At 46.2% G+C, this 18,499-nt stretch overlaps 22 non-coding genes across 22 annotated transcripts; 15 read left to right on the forward strand and 7 right to left on the reverse strand.

Annotated features, from left to right (window-relative positions):
• Nucleotides 1-26: 26 nt before the first annotated feature.
• Nucleotides 27-192, forward strand: LOC125571128. The gene has a single exon (XR_007313440.1). It is a non-coding gene; the product is annotated as a U1 spliceosomal RNA (small nuclear RNA).
• A 774-nt stretch (nucleotides 193-966) lies between these two features.
• LOC125570416 lies at nucleotides 967-1,085 on the reverse strand. Its single transcript, XR_007312743.1, has one exon. It is a non-coding gene; the product is annotated as a 5S ribosomal RNA (ribosomal RNA).
• A 257-nt stretch (nucleotides 1,086-1,342) lies between these two features.
• Nucleotides 1,343-1,535, forward strand: LOC125570538. Its single transcript, XR_007312863.1, has one exon. It is a non-coding gene; the product is annotated as a U2 spliceosomal RNA (small nuclear RNA).
• A 193-nt stretch (nucleotides 1,536-1,728) lies between these two features.
• Nucleotides 1,729-1,894, forward strand: LOC125571129. Its single transcript, XR_007313441.1, has one exon. It is a non-coding gene; the product is annotated as a U1 spliceosomal RNA (small nuclear RNA).
• Nucleotides 1,895-2,669: 775 nt separating this feature from the next.
• LOC125570425 lies at nucleotides 2,670-2,788 on the reverse strand. Its single transcript, XR_007312752.1, has one exon. It is a non-coding gene; the product is annotated as a 5S ribosomal RNA (ribosomal RNA).
• Nucleotides 2,789-3,045: 257 nt separating this feature from the next.
• Nucleotides 3,046-3,238, forward strand: LOC125570539. Its single transcript, XR_007312864.1, has one exon. It is a non-coding gene; the product is annotated as a U2 spliceosomal RNA (small nuclear RNA).
• A 193-nt stretch (nucleotides 3,239-3,431) lies between these two features.
• On the forward strand, nucleotides 3,432-3,597 carry LOC125571130. Its single transcript, XR_007313442.1, has one exon. It is a non-coding gene; the product is annotated as a U1 spliceosomal RNA (small nuclear RNA).
• A 774-nt stretch (nucleotides 3,598-4,371) lies between these two features.
• LOC125571065 lies at nucleotides 4,372-4,490 on the reverse strand. The gene has a single exon (XR_007313377.1). It is a non-coding gene; the product is annotated as a 5S ribosomal RNA (ribosomal RNA).
• A 257-nt stretch (nucleotides 4,491-4,747) lies between these two features.
• On the forward strand, nucleotides 4,748-4,940 carry LOC125570540. The gene has a single exon (XR_007312865.1). It is a non-coding gene; the product is annotated as a U2 spliceosomal RNA (small nuclear RNA).
• A 193-nt stretch (nucleotides 4,941-5,133) lies between these two features.
• On the forward strand, nucleotides 5,134-5,299 carry LOC125571131. The gene has a single exon (XR_007313443.1). It is a non-coding gene; the product is annotated as a U1 spliceosomal RNA (small nuclear RNA).
• A 774-nt stretch (nucleotides 5,300-6,073) lies between these two features.
• LOC125570436 lies at nucleotides 6,074-6,192 on the reverse strand. Its single transcript, XR_007312763.1, has one exon. It is a non-coding gene; the product is annotated as a 5S ribosomal RNA (ribosomal RNA).
• Nucleotides 6,193-6,449: 257 nt separating this feature from the next.
• Nucleotides 6,450-6,642, forward strand: LOC125570541. Its single transcript, XR_007312866.1, has one exon. It is a non-coding gene; the product is annotated as a U2 spliceosomal RNA (small nuclear RNA).
• Nucleotides 6,643-6,835: 193 nt separating this feature from the next.
• On the forward strand, nucleotides 6,836-7,001 carry LOC125571133. The gene has a single exon (XR_007313445.1). It is a non-coding gene; the product is annotated as a U1 spliceosomal RNA (small nuclear RNA).
• Nucleotides 7,002-7,775: 774 nt separating this feature from the next.
• Nucleotides 7,776-7,894, reverse strand: LOC125570447. Its single transcript, XR_007312774.1, has one exon. It is a non-coding gene; the product is annotated as a 5S ribosomal RNA (ribosomal RNA).
• Nucleotides 7,895-8,151: 257 nt separating this feature from the next.
• On the forward strand, nucleotides 8,152-8,344 carry LOC125570543. The gene has a single exon (XR_007312868.1). It is a non-coding gene; the product is annotated as a U2 spliceosomal RNA (small nuclear RNA).
• A 193-nt stretch (nucleotides 8,345-8,537) lies between these two features.
• On the forward strand, nucleotides 8,538-8,703 carry LOC125571134. Its single transcript, XR_007313446.1, has one exon. It is a non-coding gene; the product is annotated as a U1 spliceosomal RNA (small nuclear RNA).
• A 6,471-nt stretch (nucleotides 8,704-15,174) lies between these two features.
• On the forward strand, nucleotides 15,175-15,367 carry LOC116610827. Its single transcript, XR_007312869.1, has one exon. It is a non-coding gene; the product is annotated as a U2 spliceosomal RNA (small nuclear RNA).
• A 193-nt stretch (nucleotides 15,368-15,560) lies between these two features.
• On the forward strand, nucleotides 15,561-15,726 carry LOC125571135. Its single transcript, XR_007313447.1, has one exon. It is a non-coding gene; the product is annotated as a U1 spliceosomal RNA (small nuclear RNA).
• A 774-nt stretch (nucleotides 15,727-16,500) lies between these two features.
• Nucleotides 16,501-16,619, reverse strand: LOC125570457. Its single transcript, XR_007312784.1, has one exon. It is a non-coding gene; the product is annotated as a 5S ribosomal RNA (ribosomal RNA).
• Nucleotides 16,620-16,876: 257 nt separating this feature from the next.
• Nucleotides 16,877-17,069, forward strand: LOC125570544. Its single transcript, XR_007312870.1, has one exon. It is a non-coding gene; the product is annotated as a U2 spliceosomal RNA (small nuclear RNA).
• Nucleotides 17,070-17,262: 193 nt separating this feature from the next.
• Nucleotides 17,263-17,428, forward strand: LOC125571136. Its single transcript, XR_007313448.1, has one exon. It is a non-coding gene; the product is annotated as a U1 spliceosomal RNA (small nuclear RNA).
• A 774-nt stretch (nucleotides 17,429-18,202) lies between these two features.
• Nucleotides 18,203-18,321, reverse strand: LOC125570468. The gene has a single exon (XR_007312795.1). It is a non-coding gene; the product is annotated as a 5S ribosomal RNA (ribosomal RNA).
• Between the last annotated feature and the right edge of the window lie 178 nt (nucleotides 18,322-18,499).

The raw sequence follows: 18,499 nt of genomic DNA on the forward strand, positions 1-18,499 counted from the left end.
GGTGTACAGGGACGCCAAATAAACTCATACTTACCTGACGCGGGAGGTTTACCGTGATCACCAAGGCGGTCCTCTCAGGGTGAGGCCCTCTCATTGCACTTCGATTGGGTTGACCCCTGCGATTACCCCAAATGTGGGTAACTCGAGCGTATAATTTCTGGTAGTGGGGACCTGCGTTCGCGCTAGTCCCCGAACAATACGAATCAAGTGTAATCACAACACAATCACAACGAGCGACTCGTGAAGCACGGACTTCACACCGCTTGTAATCAGTCAACTATTGTAAAATTTCTAACTTCTAATAGCGAACAACTTGCTCTCACATTACCGTCATGGTGGGCAGAGGCTTTAGTCGTGTTTGGTCTGCATTCTAGCGGTGTTTTTGCGATGAAACGAGCGAAGGTGAGCTGTGTTTTGATCAGTTGTTGCTAACCGGCGATGAAAGTTCAGTGCGACTGTTTCGTCACTAAAATAGAACAGTGGAATACGCGCGCTGCTTTGCAACCTTCGCGCTTTATTATAGTGAGTGAAAACATGATCTCGAAAAGCATTTATTTGGACAAGGTTTACGCTATGAATGGCATCTCAGCTTGTATGAGATGCTAGCTGAGTAATGTTCGTGTTCACTCGCGGTGTAAACGCGCGACCAATGCGATAATACTGCGCACTTTCTCTCATAGTATTTTACTGCATTGAGAGACATTTCCTATGCGAGTACTAACGCTCTTACAGGCTTTCACAATCCACTGATCTGATCGCTTGTAATATTATGACTCTACTTGAATCTGCTGAACGTTTGCGAACGTTTACGACCGCGATTTTGATTACAATACGGTCGCTGAGTATGCCTGAATTGTCTATAGATCGAGTTGAGAACGCATACAACTGAGGGATTTCTTTAGCTTAGACAATGACCAACCTGCACTAACTTTTTCTTTATAGTTTAGAAAAAAAATGAAAAAGAAATGCCTACAGCACGCGGTATTCCCAGGCGGTCACCCATCCAAGTACTAACCGCGCCCAATCGAGCTTAACTTCGGTGATCGGACGAGAACCGGTGTTTTCTCGATGGTATGGCCGTAGACGAAAGATCTCGGTGATATTTTAGACTTTTATAGCGGTGCGGTGAGAACGTACGCACGCACTAGCGCGGTAAAAATGTCTCATTGCACTCGCAAAGACGCTGTATCAAGCGAATACTGCTCGTACGTGATAGCACTACGTTCATGACTGATCATCACATGTGATCTTAGGAGGCAGAAGGGCCTAAAACCGAGTCCGTCACCCACATGGCGGAGGCCTAGAATGATAAACGCTCCCTGTAGTCCGAGCCAGATTCTGCATCGCTTCTCGGCCTTTTGGCTAAGATCAAGTGTAGTATCTGTTCTTATCAGCTTAATATCTGATACGCTGCTCATTGAGTAGCTCATATATTAAACTGATTTTTGGAAACTGGCTGTGGAATAAGCGGCTTGCTGCGTCCCAGCCACGGGTTGTCTCGGTATTGCACTACCTCCGAGTACGGCCCCCTTCCCTTTCGGGAAGACACATTCAAGCAACACCTCGAGCATCATTTACGTGCTGTTCATGCGAGCTATAGCGGGAGAGATCAATAAGAGACAGGATCGTCATTAAGACGACGGGTCATAATCACCGCGATGCACCGTTCCCACATGGAGGATGAAATCAGCCGGGGACAGTCGGTGTACAGGGACGCCAAATAAACTCATACTTACCTGACGCGGGAGGTTTACCGTGATCACCAAGGCGGTCCTCTCAGGGTGAGGCCCTCTCATTGCACTTCGATTGGGTTGACCCCTGCGATTACCCCAAATGTGGGTAACTCGAGCGTATAATTTCTGGTAGTGGGGACCTGCGTTCGCGCTAGTCCCCGAACAATACGAATCAAGTGTAATCACAACACAATCACAACGAGCGACTCGTGAAGCACGGACTTCACACCGCTTGTAATCAGTCAACTATTGTAAAATTTCTAACTTCTAATAGCGAACAACTTGCTCTCACATTACCGTCATGGTGGGCAGAGGCTTTAGTCGTGTTTGGTCTGCATTCTAGCGGTGTTTTTGCGATGAAACGAGCGAAGGTGAGCTGTGTTTTGATCAGTTGTTGCTAACCGGCGATGAAAGTTCAGTGCGACTGTTTCGTCACTAAAATAGAACAGTGGAATACGCGCGCTGCTTTGCAACCTTCGCGCTTTATTATAGTGAGTGAAAACATGATCTCGAAAAGCATTTATTTGGACAAGGTTTACGCTATGAATGGCATCTCAGCTTGTATGAGATGCTAGCTGAGTAATGTTCGTGTTCACTCGCGGTGTAAACGCGCGACCAATGCGATAATACTGCGCACTTTCTCTCATAGTATTTTACTGCATTGAGAGACATTTCCTATGCGAGTACTAACGCTCTTACAGGCTTTCACAATCCACTGATCTGATCGCTTGTAATATTATGACTCTACTTGAATCTGCTGAACGTTTGCGAACGTTTACGACCGCGATTTTGATTACAATACGGTCGCTGAGTATGCCTGAATTGTCTATAGATCGAGTTGAGAACGCATACAACTGAGGGATTTCTTTAGCTTAGACAATGACCAACCTGCACTAACTTTTTCTTTATAGTTTAGAAAAAAAAATGAAAAAGAAATGCCTACAGCACGCGGTATTCCCAGGCGGTCACCCATCCAAGTACTAACCGCGCCCAATCGAGCTTAACTTCGGTGATCGGACGAGAACCGGTGTTTTCTCGATGGTATGGCCGTAGACGAAAGATCTCGGTGATATTTTAGACTTTTATAGCGGTGCGGTGAGAACGTACGCACGCACTAGCGCGGTAAAAATGTCTCATTGCACTCGCAAAGACGCTGTATCAAGCGAATACTGCTCGTACGTGATAGCACTACGTTCATGACTGATCATCACATGTGATCTTAGGAGGCAGAAGGGCCTAAAACCGAGTCCGTCACCCACATGGCGGAGGCCTAGAATGATAAACGCTCCCTGTAGTCCGAGCCAGATTCTGCATCGCTTCTCGGCCTTTTGGCTAAGATCAAGTGTAGTATCTGTTCTTATCAGCTTAATATCTGATACGCTGCTCATTGAGTAGCTCATATATTAAACTGATTTTTGGAAACTGGCTGTGGAATAAGCGGCTTGCTGCGTCCCAGCCACGGGTTGTCTCGGTATTGCACTACCTCCGAGTACGGCCCCCTTCCCTTTCGGGAAGACACATTCAAGCAACACCTCGAGCATCATTTACGTGCTGTTCATGCGAGCTATAGCGGGAGAGATCAATAAGAGACAGGATCGTCATTAAGACGACGGGTCATAATCACCGCGATGCACCGTTCCCACATGGAGGATGAAATCAGCCGGGGACAGTCGGTGTACAGGGACGCCAAATAAACTCATACTTACCTGACGCGGGAGGTTTACCGTGATCACCAAGGCGGTCCTCTCAGGGTGAGGCCCTCTCATTGCACTTCGATTGGGTTGACCCCTGCGATTACCCCAAATGTGGGTAACTCGAGCGTATAATTTCTGGTAGTGGGGACCTGCGTTCGCGCTAGTCCCCGAACAATACGAATCAAGTGTAATCACAACACAATCACAACGAGCGACTCGTGAAGCACGGACTTCACACCGCTTGTAATCAGTCAACTATTGTAAAATTTCTAACTTCTAATAGCGAACAACTTGCTCTCACATTACCGTCATGGTGGGCAGAGGCTTTAGTCGTGTTTGGTCTGCATTCTAGCGGTGTTTTTGCGATGAAACGAGCGAAGGTGAGCTGTGTTTTGATCAGTTGTTGCTAACCGGCGATGAAAGTTCAGTGCGACTGTTTCGTCACTAAAATAGAACAGTGGAATACGCGCGCTGCTTTGCAACCTTCGCGCTTTATTATAGTGAGTGAAAACATGATCTCGAAAAGCATTTATTTGGACAAGGTTTACGCTATGAATGGCATCTCAGCTTGTATGAGATGCTAGCTGAGTAATGTTCGTGTTCACTCGCGGTGTAAACGCGCGACCAATGCGATAATACTGCGCACTTTCTCTCATAGTATTTTACTGCATTGAGAGACATTTCCTATGCGAGTACTAACGCTCTTACAGGCTTTCACAATCCACTGATCTGATCGCTTGTAATATTATGACTCTACTTGAATCTGCTGAACGTTTGCGAACGTTTACGACCGCGATTTTGATTACAATACGGTCGCTGAGTATGCCTGAATTGTCTATAGATCGAGTTGAGAACGCATACAACTGAGGGATTTCTTTAGCTTAGACAATGACCAACCTGCACTAACTTTTTCTTTATAGTTTAGAAAAAAAATGAAAAAGAAATGCCTACAGCACGCGGTATTCCCAGGCGGTCACCCATCCAAGTACTAACCGCGCCCAATCGAGCTTAACTTCGGTGATCGGACGAGAACCGGTGTTTTCTCGATGGCATGGCCGTAGACGAAAGATCTCGGTGATATTTTAGACTTTTATAGCGGTGCGGTGAGAACGTACGCACGCACTAGCGCGGTAAAAATGTCTCATTGCACTCGCAAAGACGCTGTATCAAGCGAATACTGCTCGTACGTGATAGCACTACGTTCATGACTGATCATCACATGTGATCTTAGGAGGCAGAAGGGCCTAAAACCGAGTCCGTCACCCACATGGCGGAGGCCTAGAATGATAAACGCTCCCTGTAGTCCGAGCCAGATTCTGCATCGCTTCTCGGCCTTTTGGCTAAGATCAAGTGTAGTATCTGTTCTTATCAGCTTAATATCTGATACGCTGCTCATTGAGTAGCTCATATATTAAACTGATTTTTGGAAACTGGCTGTGGAATAAGCGGCTTGCTGCGTCCCAGCCACGGGTTGTCTCGGTATTGCACTACCTCCGAGTACGGCCCCCTTCCCTTTCGGGAAGACACATTCAAGCAACACCTCGAGCATCATTTACGTGCTGTTCATGCGAGCTATAGCGGGAGAGATCAATAAGAGACAGGATCGTCATTAAGACGACGGGTCATAATCACCGCGATGCACCGTTCCCACATGGAGGATGAAATCAGCCGGGGACAGTCGGTGTACAGGGACGCCAAATAAACTCATACTTACCTGACGCGGGAGGTTTACCGTGATCACCAAGGCGGTCCTCTCAGGGTGAGGCCCTCTCATTGCACTTCGATTGGGTTGACCCCTGCGATTACCCCAAATGTGGGTAACTCGAGCGTATAATTTCTGGTAGTGGGGACCTGCGTTCGCGCTAGTCCCCGAACAATACGAATCAAGTGTAATCACAACACAATCACAACGAGCGACTCGTGAAGCACGGACTTCACACCGCTTGTAATCAGTCAACTATTGTAAAATTTCTAACTTCTAATAGCGAACAACTTGCTCTCACATTACCGTCATGGTGGGCAGAGGCTTTAGTCGTGTTTGGTCTGCATTCTAGCGGTGTTTTTGCGATGAAACGAGCGAAGGTGAGCTGTGTTTTGATCAGTTGTTGCTAACCGGCGATGAAAGTTCAGTGCGACTGTTTCGTCACTAAAATAGAACAGTGGAATACGCGCGCTGCTTTGCAACCTTCGCGCTTTATTATAGTGAGTGAAAACATGATCTCGAAAAGCATTTATTTGGACAAGGTTTACGCTATGAATGGCATCTCAGCTTGTATGAGATGCTAGCTGAGTAATGTTCGTGTTCACTCGCGGTGTAAACGCGCGACCAATGCGATAATACTGCGCACTTTCTCTCATAGTATTTTACTGCATTGAGAGACATTTCCTATGCGAGTACTAACGCTCTTACAGGCTTTCACAATCCACTGATCTGATCGCTTGTAATATTATGACTCTACTTGAATCTGCTGAACGTTTGCGAACGTTTACGACCGCGATTTTGATTACAATACGGTCGCTGAGTATGCCTGAATTGTCTATAGATCGAGTTGAGAACGCATACAACTGAGGGATTTCTTTAGCTTAGACAATGACCAACCTGCACTAACTTTTTCTTTATAGTTTAGAAAAAAAATGAAAAAGAAATGCCTACAGCACGCGGTATTCCCAGGCGGTCACCCATCCAAGTACTAACCGCGCCCAATCGAGCTTAACTTCGGTGATCGGACGAGAACCGGTGTTTTCTCGATGGTATGGCCGTAGACGAAAGATCTCGGTGATATTTTAGACTTTTATAGCGGTGCGGTGAGAACGTACGCACGCACTAGCGCGGTAAAAATGTCTCATTGCACTCGCAAAGACGCTGTATCAAGCGAATACTGCTCGTACGTGATAGCACTACGTTCATGACTGATCATCACATGTGATCTTAGGAGGCAGAAGGGCCTAAAACCGAGTCCGTCACCCACATGGCGGAGGCCTAGAATGATAAACGCTCCCTGTAGTCCGAGCCAGATTCTGCATCGCTTCTCGGCCTTTTGGCTAAGATCAAGTGTAGTATCTGTTCTTATCAGCTTAATATCTGATACGCTGCTCATTGAGTAGCTCATATATTAAACTGATTTTTGGAAACTGGCTGTGGAATAAGCGGCTTGCTGCGTCCCAGCCACGGGTTGTCTCGGTATTGCACTACCTCCGAGTACGGCCCCCTTCCCTTTCGGGAAGACACATTCAAGCAACACCTCGAGCATCATTTACGTGCTGTTCATGCGAGCTATAGCGGGAGAGATCAATAAGAGACAGGATCGTCATTAAGACGACGGGTCATAATCACCGCGATGCACCGTTCCCACATGGAGGATGAAATCAGCCGGGGACAGTCGGTGTACAGGGACGCCAAATAAACTCATACTTACCTGACGCGGGAGGTTTACCGTGATCACCAAGGCGGTCCTCTCAGGGTGAGGCCCTCTCATTGCACTTCGATTGGGTTGACCCCTGCGATTACCCCAAATGTGGGTAACTCGAGCGTATAATTTCTGGTAGTGGGGACCTGCGTTCGCGCTAGTCCCCGAACAATACGAATCAAGTGTAATCACAACACAATCACAACGAGCGACTCGTGAAGCACGGACTTCACACCGCTTGTAATCAGTCAACTATTGTAAAATTTCTAACTTCTAATAGCGAACAACTTGCTCTCACATTACCGTCATGGTGGGCAGAGGCTTTAGTCGTGTTTGGTCTGCATTCTAGCGGTGTTTTTGCGATGAAACGAGCGAAGGTGAGCTGTGTTTTGATCAGTTGTTGCTAACCGGCGATGAAAGTTCAGTGCGACTGTTTCGTCACTAAAATAGAACAGTGGAATACGCGCGCTGCTTTGCAACCTTCGCGCTTTATTATAGTGAGTGAAAACATGATCTCGAAAAGCATTTATTTGGACAAGGTTTACGCTATGAATGGCATCTCAGCTTGTATGAGATGCTAGCTGAGTAATGTTCGTGTTCACTCGCGGTGTAAACGCGCGACCAATGCGATAATACTGCGCACTTTCTCTCATAGTATTTTACTGCATTGAGAGACATTTCCTATGCGAGTACTAACGCTCTTACAGGCTTTCACAATCCACTGATCTGATCGCTTGTAATATTATGACTCTACTTGAATCTGCTGAACGTTTGCGAACGTTTACGACCGCGATTTTGATTACAATACGGTCGCTGAGTATGCCTGAATTGTCTATAGATCGAGTTGAGAACGCATACAACTGAGGGATTTCTTTAGCTTAGACAATGACCAACCTGCACTAACTTTTTCTTTATAGTTTAGAAAAAAAATGAAAAAGAAATGCCTACAGCACGCGGTATTCCCAGGCGGTCACCCATCCAAGTACTAACCGCGCCCAATCGAGCTTAACTTCGGTGATCGGACGAGAACCGGTGTTTTCTCGATGGTATGGCCGTAGACGAAAGATCTCGGTGATATTTTAGACTTTTATAGCGGTGCGGTGAGAACGTACGCACGCACTAGCGCGGTAAAAATGTCTCATTGCACTCGCAAAGACGCTGTATCAAGCGAATACTGCTCGTACGTGATAGCACTACGTTCATGACTGATCATCACATGTGATCTTAGGAGGCAGAAGGGCCTAAAACCGAGTCCGTCACCCACATGGCGGAGGCCTAGAATGATAAACGCTCCCTGTAGTCCGAGCCAGATTCTGCATCGCTTCTCGGCCTTTTGGCTAAGATCAAGTGTAGTATCTGTTCTTATCAGCTTAATATCTGATACGCTGCTCATTGAGTAGCTCATATATTAAACTGATTTTTGGAAACTGGCTGTGGAATAAGCGGCTTGCTGCGTCCCAGCCACGGGTTGTCTCGGTATTGCACTACCTCCGAGTACGGCCCCCTTCCCTTTCGGGAAGACACATTCAAGCAACACCTCGAGCATCATTTACGTGCTGTTCATGCGAGCTATAGCGGGAGAGATCAATAAGAGACAGGATCGTCATTAAGACGACGGGTCATAATCACCGCGATGCACCGTTCCCACATGGAGGATGAAATCAGCCGGGGACAGTCGGTGTACAGGGACGCCAAATAAACTCATACTTACCTGACGCGGGAGGTTTACCGTGATCACCAAGGCGGTCCTCTCAGGGTGAGGCCCTCTCATTGCACTTCGATTGGGTTGACCCCTGCGATTACCCCAAATGTGGGTAACTCGAGCGTATAATTTCTGGTAGTGGGGACCTGCGTTCGCGCTAGTCCCCGAACAATACGAATCAAGTGTAATCACAACACAATCACAACGAGCGACTCGTGAAGCACGGACTTCACACCGCTTGTAATCAGTCAACTATTGTAAAATTTCTAACTTCTAATAGCGAACAACTTGCTCTCACATTACCGTCATGGTGGGCAGAGGCTTTAGTCGTGTTTGGTCTGCATTCTAGCGGTGTTTTTGCGATGAAACGAGCGAAGGTGAGCTGTGTTTTGATCAGTTGTTGCTAACCGGCGATGAAAGTTCAGTGCGACTGTTTCGTCACTAAAATAGAACAGTGGAATACGCGCGCTGCTTTGCAACCTTCGCGCTTTATTATAGTGAGTGAAAACATGATCTCGAAAAGCATTTATTTGGACAAGGTTTACGCTATGAATGGCATCTCAGCTTGTATGAGATGCTAGCTGAGTAATGTTCGTGTTCACTCGCGGTGTAAACGCGCGACCAATGCGATAATACTGCGCACTTTCTCTCATAGTATTTTACTGCATTGAGAGACATTTCCTATGCGAGTACTAACGCTCTTACAGGCTTTCACAATCCACTGATCTGATCGCTTGTAATATTATGACTCTACTTGAATCTGCTGAACGTTTGCGAACGTTTACGACCGCGATTTTGATTACAATACGGTCGCTGAGTATGCCTGAATTGTCTATAGATCGAGTTGAGAACGCATACAACTGAGGGATTTCTTTAGCTTAGACAATGACCAACCTGCACTAACTTTTTCTTTATAGTTTAGAAAAAAAATGAAAAAGAAATGCCTACAGCACGCGGTATTCCCAGGCGGTCACCCATCCAAGTACTAACCGCGCCCAATCGAGCTTAACTTCGGTGATCGGACGAGAACCGGTTTTTTTTTTTTTTTTTTCTAATATGGCTCAGGTGAGCCTTTTTATTGAATAAAGATAATATTTACATGTTGTTATTGTTGTATTTTTCTTTCTTGTGTAACTTATTTGGTCTTGTTTTTCTGCCGTTTACATTTCTTTGTAGGTTTCTTGTGTATATATATATACATTTTTTTTTTACATAATTCTTTTTGATATACTTATGTTCTACATAGTTTTCCTGTTGTTATCATTTGATTTTTATATAATTATATGTGGAAGGTGATTTTCCCATTGCTATAGCTAGCTAGGGCTTCGCCTATGCAGTATGTCAGTTGAAAGTTTTCCGTCTCGTGTCGTATTTTCATGGTCTTCTGGGCGTGTGTTAGGTGTTCTCTGACAACAGAGGCGAAGATAGCCCACGGGGGGGTTGTGATACCTCGCACTCTATAGTCGACTGCGGATTTGTGTATCGCGCAGCGAGCAGTCGTCAGGGTCCAGTTGATTAGGTCGGTCGTTGTTTTGCTGTAGTCGTCTTGTTGGTCTGGTGTAAAGCCTAGTAGTATGATCTTGTTGGTGAGTTTCAGTCTGTTGTCGGTCATTTTGTCTGTGTATAGTTGTATTCGTGTCCAAAGGTCTGTCACCTCGGGGCAGTGGATTAGTAGGTGTTCTATGTGCTCTGTCATTCCGCACCGGTGACAGCGATCCGTGTTGTACACTGTCATGCGGTGAAGCGACTGGGCAGTCGGGAGGACTCGGTGGGTCAGTTTCCAGTTGGTATCGCCTTGTTTATTATTTGTCAGGGGTGAGTAGAGTGTTTTCCAGTAGCTCGCGTTGAATGTTGGTTCCGGTCTAAGTAGCTGTTTCCAGTAGGTCAGCGCCGGTATCTCTGTCTCCTTGGATCGTCTTAGTGTTTTATAAAAATGTCTGGTCTTCATGTTGTTAAGCTCTATCGGTGGGTTACCTGGGATAGTCGGTTGGACGTTAAAGCAAGGTTGCATTGTTCGTTGTGTTGTTGCTATTCGTGGCGGTCGTATGATGATCTGTTTCCATCTTGGTGGTAGTGCGTCGAGTATTTGTGTTATTTCGCGTGTCGTCTGTAGTAGCGTGCGTGGTCCGTATTCGTCACCTTCAGTTAGTATCTCGTGTATAGCAGTTGGAGGTAGGAATCCTGGGATTACCTCGTAGCATATGTCTTTTAGTTGAATCAGTCCAGCCGATGCCCATTTTGCGTGGAATATCGGTTTGCTGTTTGCTTGTATCAGTGGGTTGCGTAGTATCGGTTCGTTTAGTATGTCTGTGAGTGTTTGTGGTGTGCATGTGCGTATTGTATTAGGCTGGTAGCCGTGCCATGCCGTCAGTAGTTCTTTGTGAAAACTCGGTATGTCACGGTTGATTTGTTGGAGCGTATAGTCCAGTGCTAGTGTTCGTACTCCTAGTTTCATATCGGAGATTCGTAGGAAGTGCGCCGTAAAGTGTTTCCAGTGCGCTGTCCCGGGTGCGAGTAGTCGTTTGACTGTGTTTATTCGTAGTGCCTGTATTTTTGTTTTCAGTCGCGGTATATTGAACCCCCCTTCCGAGAGGGGTAGAGCTAGTACGTCTCTGTTTACGAGAGGGTGTTTATCGCTCCAGAAGAAGCGATATATAGCCCTCTCGATGTCATGTATCGCCCAGTCGGGTAGTGTTATATTTGTCGCGTGGTACCAGAGTGTTGATGTTAGTAGAGCGTTTATGACAAGGGCTTTCCCCTTGTAACTGAGGTCGCGGTGTTGCCATGCGTCAATGGTGTTGTTTAGTTTCTGTATTTTGTGTTCTATGTTTCGCTGAGTACAGTCGGCGTTTCCGATGTATAGTCCTAGTACTTTTTCTGGTATATAGTCGTTGTACCAGTCAAAGTCATGGAGTTGGTCCGTTCTGTGTGCGAAGGCGCCGGACCACAGCCCTTTGCATTTCGTTATGTTGATTTTCGCACCAGAGGCGCGTTCGTAGAGTTCTAGTGTTTTGAAAGTCTCCGTAATTGAGTTATCGTCTGTAAGCAGTATCGTGGTGTCGTCAGCGTATTGTGATAGTTTAACTTCGTTGCTTGCGCCTGGCGGTCGTAGTCCATGTATGTTTGTGTTGCTCCGAATATGGATCGCCATGATTTCGGCTGTTAGTACGTATAGCGGCATGCTGAGCGCACACCCCTGGCGGAGTCCTCGTTCGAGGTTTATAAACGCGGACAACCAGCCGTTAGATTTAACGGAGCTGGTGACCGATTTATAAATCAGTCTAATCCACTTAAGAAATTGCGGGCCGAAGCCGAATTTCTCAAGTGTCTCAAACAGGAAGGAGTGTGATACTCTGTCAAATGCTTTCAGTTGGTCTATCGTGATCAGTGCTAGCGGTTTGTTCGTCTCGTTTGCGTATGTTATCGCATCAATTATGAGTCTTGTATTGTCATTAATGGTCCGTCCCGGTATACTCGCCGTTTGGTCGGGTCTGATTATCATCGGTAGGACTGTCTTGAGTCTGTTTGCTAGTGCTTTCGTCAGAATTTTGTAGTCGGTTGTTAGTAGAGTGATCGGTCGCCAGTTTTTTAGTTTTGTGCGGTCTCCTTTCTTAAATAGTAATGTAATGATTCCTCGGCGTTGTGTGACTGTCAGTGTTCCGTGTTCAAAGGCGTAGTTGTATATTTTCGTTATTTCCGGTCCGATTAGGTACCAGTAGTGTTTATAGAAGTTTGTTGTTAGCCCGTCTATCCCGGGCGATTTGTTGTTCTCCATGGTCAGTAAGGTTGTTTTCAGTTCGTTTTCTGTGATGAGTCCTTCGCACGATTCTCGTGCATCGTTTGGTAGTGTTGGTATCTCTGTGTTAAAAATTTCGTCTTGAGCGCGTTCGTCTCTTTCGTCTGCGGTATACAGTTCCTTGTAAAAATTGTATGTTTCTGTAATTATATCGAGTGGTTCCGTTGCTGTATCAAGGTTGTCTTTTGTTAGTATTTTTATTGTCTGGTCGGCTTGTCGGCGTTTTTCAAGGGAATAAAAATAGCGCGTGCTTTTTTCTCCCTCTTCTGTCGCTTGTAGTTTAGTTCGTATCTTTAGTGCTTCTAAGTCGTCAAGGTCAAACCGTTTTAGTTTCTGTCTTGCTAGTAGGTAGTTTTCAATATCCTGTTCGGTTCCGGTCGCTGCTTTTTGTTGGAGTGTTATCAAGTTCCGCTCAAGCTGGGAGCGTTCGTTTCTTTGTGTTTTGCGGCGTGCTGTGCTGTGTTTAATTGATATTCGTTTGAAGTGTTGTTTGGCTTTGTCCCACCAGATTAGTGGATTGTCGTAATCGTTTTTGCGTGTAAGCCAGTAGGTCCAGAAATGCTGTATTTCTGCGTCCAGAAGTGCGTCTGTTAGTAGAGAGTTGTTAAAGTGCCAGTAGCCGGGTCCGCGTTTTTGTTGTCCAAAGTCTAGAGTCATTGTGATTGAGTCATGATCTGAGTGAGCGTAGGGTTTTATCTCCGTGTTAGTAATTACGTGAGTCATCGCTTTGTTTACCATGAATTTGTCAATCCGTGTTCTAATTATAGTGTTGTCTGTGGGATGTCTGCCCGTCCAGGTAAAGCCTCTCGTGTCAGGGTTTCTGTCTCGCCAGATGTCTGTTAGATCATGTTTCGCTGCGATCGTGTATAGTTCAGTATTCGCGGTCTGTCTTGCATCAGGGTTTCCCCCGAGCTTGTCGAGGCGCGTGTTAGTGATGCAGTTGAAGTCCCCTCCGATAATGTTATAGTTTTTGGTTGCTAGGTATGGGTCTAGGTTTAAATAGAATTGTTTTCTTTCTGTATCTGTTCTTGGTGCATATATGTTCGTAATGCATAGTGTCTGGTCTTCTAGTTCTATGGTAATGTTGATCACGCGTCCTGTGGTGTCGTGTTTGGTTTGTGTGAGGTTATAATCCAGCCGTGGATTTAGCAGTATTGCGACACCCCGTGCTGAGTTCGTCCCGTTGCTAAAATAAATATCTCCGTTCCATTCACGAAGAATATCGTCTTGTATCTCGTCAGTCCAGTGGGTTTCTTGTAGTAAAATTATGTCGTATCTGTTTCGTCTAAGTGAGCTAAAAGTTGTCGCGCGCCTGTCTTGTGATCTCAGCCCGTGTGAGTTAATTGAAACTAAGCTAGGCATTGTTATTGCTAAGATAAGAATAAAAAAGGTTACAGTTCGTTTAGGATCCATTAGTAATTTTTTGATTGGTTTTACCGTTTTTCGCTGCTTGTGTAGGTTTTATTCCGCCTTGGCTGGTTTTCTTTCGCCGGTGGCTTACTACGGTGTATTCCTGGTCGGAGTCTGTTGTTGTGGTATCGTGCGTTCTCTTTTGTCCTGTCGCGTTGCTCTCTTCGCCCATCTCATCATCTTGTGTCTCGTCCTCGTCTGTTGGTGTGAATAATGTTGGTGTGTTCTGAGTACCCAGTTCTGAGTCCTCCTCGGTGTTCATGTTCTGTGCGTATTCGGTGTTTTCTCCGGCGCTTGTGTTCGCTTCGTCCGTGCTTGTATTCCCCTTCGGTGCTTTCTGTTCATTTGTGTTGGTAGTCTCGTCGTGTTTGGGGCAGTCAAAGCTGATATGCCCCCGTTCTTTGCATTTACGGCACTCTATATTGGGGCATTTTCTTCTTGTGTGTCCGAAATCAGAGCACTCCATACAATATAGTTGCTGGTTGGAGTGAATGATTCGGCACCATTCGTCGTCGATCTTGAGGGAATAGGGAATGGATGCGTTATTCAAAACCATCTTTACCAGCCTATTCCCGTTCTCCAGGCCCTCTAGCTCGTGTCCGACCTTGTATTTTAGTCTTATCACATCGCTTTTAATTTCTCCGTGCTTTCTTAATGTCTCAATTACTTTCCCGTCGTCTACATAGGCCCTAAGGCCCATAATCGAGACACTTGTGTAGTATCCTCGAGGCGGGTGACACGCCACGTGTTGCGACTCGATGTCGAAGCCTTCTTCGATAAGCCGTTCAACTAGTGGTTCTTCTTTCAGCTCTACCAAGAACTCCCCAACTTTCAGTTCTTGAATCACGTTGATTTTTCCTTCCCCGATTTCCTTGATAAGTGCCTGCTTGATGTCTCCCAAGGCCGGGGATCCTTGGGTCTTGAAGACTAGGGATCTGGCCCGGCGATCCGCGGCCATGGCGGTCTTCACGCCGAGGGCCAGACTTCACCTTTTATAACCTGGCTCCGCTGTGATGGGCTTTAGGGTAAAAATACCCACCTCAGCAGATGCCTGAGTTCTTTAACTTTTGATTCTTATAAATCTTAAGCCGTGATGGCTTGGTTTAGTGCTTGATTTTTTGGGATTTATACGGACGGACGAGAACCGGTGTTTTCTCGATGGTATGGCCGTAGACGAAAGATCTCGGTGATATTTTAGACTTTTATAGCGGTGCGGTGAGAACGTACGCACGCACTAGCGCGGTAAAAATGTCTCATTGCACTCGCAAAGACGCTGTATCAAGCGAATACTGCTCGTACGTGATAGCACTACGTTCATGACTGATCATCACATGTGATCTTAGGAGGCAGAAGGGCCTAAAACCGAGTCCGTCACCCACATGGCGGAGGCCTAGAATGATAAACGCTCCCTGTAGTCCGAGCCAGATTCTGCATCGCTTCTCGGCCTTTTGGCTAAGATCAAGTGTAGTATCTGTTCTTATCAGCTTAATATCTGATACGCTGCTCATTGAGTAGCTCATATATTAAACTGATTTTTGGAAACTGGCTGTGGAATAAGCGGCTTGCTGCGTCCCAGCCACGGGTTGTCTCGGTATTGCACTACCTCCGAGTACGGCCCCCTTCCCTTTCGGGAAGACACATTCAAGCAACACCTCGAGCATCATTTACGTGCTGTTCATGCGAGCTATAGCGGGAGAGATCAATAAGAGACAGGATCGTCATTAAGACGACGGGTCATAATCACCGCGATGCACCGTTCCCACATGGAGGATGAAATCAGCCGGGGACAGTCGGTGTACAGGGACGCCAAATAAACTCATACTTACCTGACGCGGGAGGTTTACCGTGATCACCAAGGCGGTCCTCTCAGGGTGAGGCCCTCTCATTGCACTTCGATTGGGTTGACCCCTGCGATTACCCCAAATGTGGGTAACTCGAGCGTATAATTTCTGGTAGTGGGGACCTGCGTTCGCGCTAGTCCCCGAACAATACGAATCAAGTGTAATCACAACACAATCACAACGAGCGACTCGTGAAGCACGGACTTCACACCGCTTGTAATCAGTCAACTATTGTAAAATTTCTAACTTCTAATAGCGAACAACTTGCTCTCACATTACCGTCATGGTGGGCAGAGGCTTTAGTCGTGTTTGGTCTGCATTCTAGCGGTGTTTTTGCGATGAAACGAGCGAAGGTGAGCTGTGTTTTGATCAGTTGTTGCTAACCGGCGATGAAAGTTCAGTGCGACTGTTTCGTCACTAAAATAGAACAGTGGAATACGCGCGCTGCTTTGCAACCTTCGCGCTTTATTATAGTGAGTGAAAACATGATCTCGAAAAGCATTTATTTGGACAAGGTTTACGCTATGAATGGCATCTCAGCTTGTATGAGATGCTAGCTGAGTAATGTTCGTGTTCACTCGCGGTGTAAACGCGCGACCAATGCGATAATACTGCGCACTTTCTCTCATAGTATTTTACTGCATTGAGAGACATTTCCTATGCGAGTACTAACGCTCTTACAGGCTTTCACAATCCACTGATCTGATCGCTTGTAATATTATGACTCTACTTGAATCTGCTGAACGTTTGCGAACGTTTACGACCGCGATTTTGATTACAATACGGTCGCTGAGTATGCCTGAATTGTCTATAGATCGAGTTGAGAACGCATACAACTGAGGGATTTCTTTAGCTTAGACAATGACCAACCTGCACTAACTTTTTCTTTATAGTTTAGAAAAAAAATGAAAAAGAAATGCCTACAGCACGCGGTATTCCCAGGCGGTCACCCATCCAAGTACTAACCGCGCCCAATCGAGCTTAACTTCGGTGATCGGACGAGAACCGGTGTTTTCTCGATGGTATGGCCGTAGACGAAAGATCTCGGTGATATTTTAGACTTTTATAGCGGTGCGGTGAGAACGTACGCACGCACTAGCGCGGTAAAAATGTCTCATTGCACTCGCAAAGACGCTGTATCAAGCGAATACTGCTCGTACGTGATAGCACTACGTTCATGACTGATCATCACATGTGATCTTAGGAGGCAGAAGGGCCTAAAACCGAGTCCGTCACCCACATGGCGGAGGCCTAGAATGATAAACGCTCCCTGTAGTCCGAGCCAGATTCTGCATCGCTTCTCGGCCTTTTGGCTAAGATCAAGTGTAGTATCTGTTCTTATCAGCTTAATATCTGATACGCTGCTCATTGAGTAGCTCATATATTAAACTGATTTTTGGAAACTGGCTGTGGAATAAGCGGCTTGCTGCGTCCCAGCCACGGGTTGTCTCGGTATTGCACTACCTCCGAGTACGGCCCCCTTCCCTTTCGGGAAGACACATTCAAGCAACACCTCGAGCATCATTTACGTGCTGTTCATGCGAGCTATAGCGGGAGAGATCAATAAGAGACAGGATCGTCATTAAGACGACGGGTCATAATCACCGCGATGCACCGTTCCCACATGGAGGATGAAATCAGCCGGGGACAGTCGGTGTACAGGGACGCCAAATAAACTCATACTTACCTGACGCGGGAGGTTTACCGTGATCACCAAGGCGGTCCTCTCAGGGTGAGGCCCTCTCATTGCACTTCGATTGGGTTGACCCCTGCGATTACCCCAAATGTGGGTAACTCGAGCGTATAATTTCTGGTAGTGGGGACCTGCGTTCGCGCTAGTCCCCGAACAATACGAATCAAGTGTAATCACAACACAATCACAACGAGCGACTCGTGAAGCACGGACTTCACACCGCTTGTAATCAGTCAACTATTGTAAAATTTCTAACTTCTAATAGCGAACAACTTGCTCTCACATTACCGTCATGGTGGGCAGAGGCTTTAGTCGTGTTTGGTCTGCATTCTAGCGGTGTTTTTGCGATGAAACGAGCGAAGGTGAGCTGTGTTTTGATCAGTTGTTGCTAACCGGCGATGAAAGTTCAGTGCGACTGTTTCGTCACTAAAATAGAACAGTGGAATACGCGCGCTGCTTTGCAACCTTCGCGCTTTATTATAGTGAGTGAAAACATGATCTCGAAAAGCATTTATTTGGACAAGGTTTACGCTATGAATGGCATCTCAGCTTGTATGAGATGCTAGCTGAGTAATGTTCGTGTTCACTCGCGGTGTAAACGCGCGACCAATGCGATAATACTGCGCACTTTCTCTCATAGTATTTTACTGCATTGAGAGACATTTCCTATGCGAGTACTAACGCTCTTACAGGCTTTCACAATCCACTGATCTGATCGCTTGTAATATTATGACTCTACTTGAATCTGCTGAACGTTTGCGAACGTTTACGACCGCGATTTTGATTACAATACGGTCGCTGAGTATGCCTGAATTGTCTATAGATCGAGTTGAGAACGCATACAACTGAGGGATTTCTTTAGCTTAGACAATGACCAACCTGCACTAACTTTTTCTTTATAGTTTAGAAAAAAAATGAAAAAGAAATGCCTACAGCACGCGGTATTCCCAGGCGGTCACCCATCCAAGTACTAACCGCGCCCAATCGAGCTTAACTTCGGTGATCGGACGAGAACCGGTGTTTTCTCGATGGTATGGCCGTAGACGAAAGATCTCGGTGATATTTTAGACTTTTATAGCGGTGCGGTGAGAACGTACGCACGCACTAGCGCGGTAAAAATGTCTCATTGCACTCGCAAAGACGCTGTATCAAGCGAATACTGCTCGTACGTGATAGCACTACGTTCATGACTGATCATCACATGTGATCTTAGGAGGCAGAAG

This window comes from Nematostella vectensis, chromosome 8, assembly GCF_932526225.1.
Source record: "Nematostella vectensis chromosome 8, jaNemVect1.1, whole genome shotgun sequence".
NCBI lineage: Eukaryota > Metazoa > Cnidaria > Anthozoa > Actiniaria > Edwardsiidae > Nematostella > Nematostella vectensis.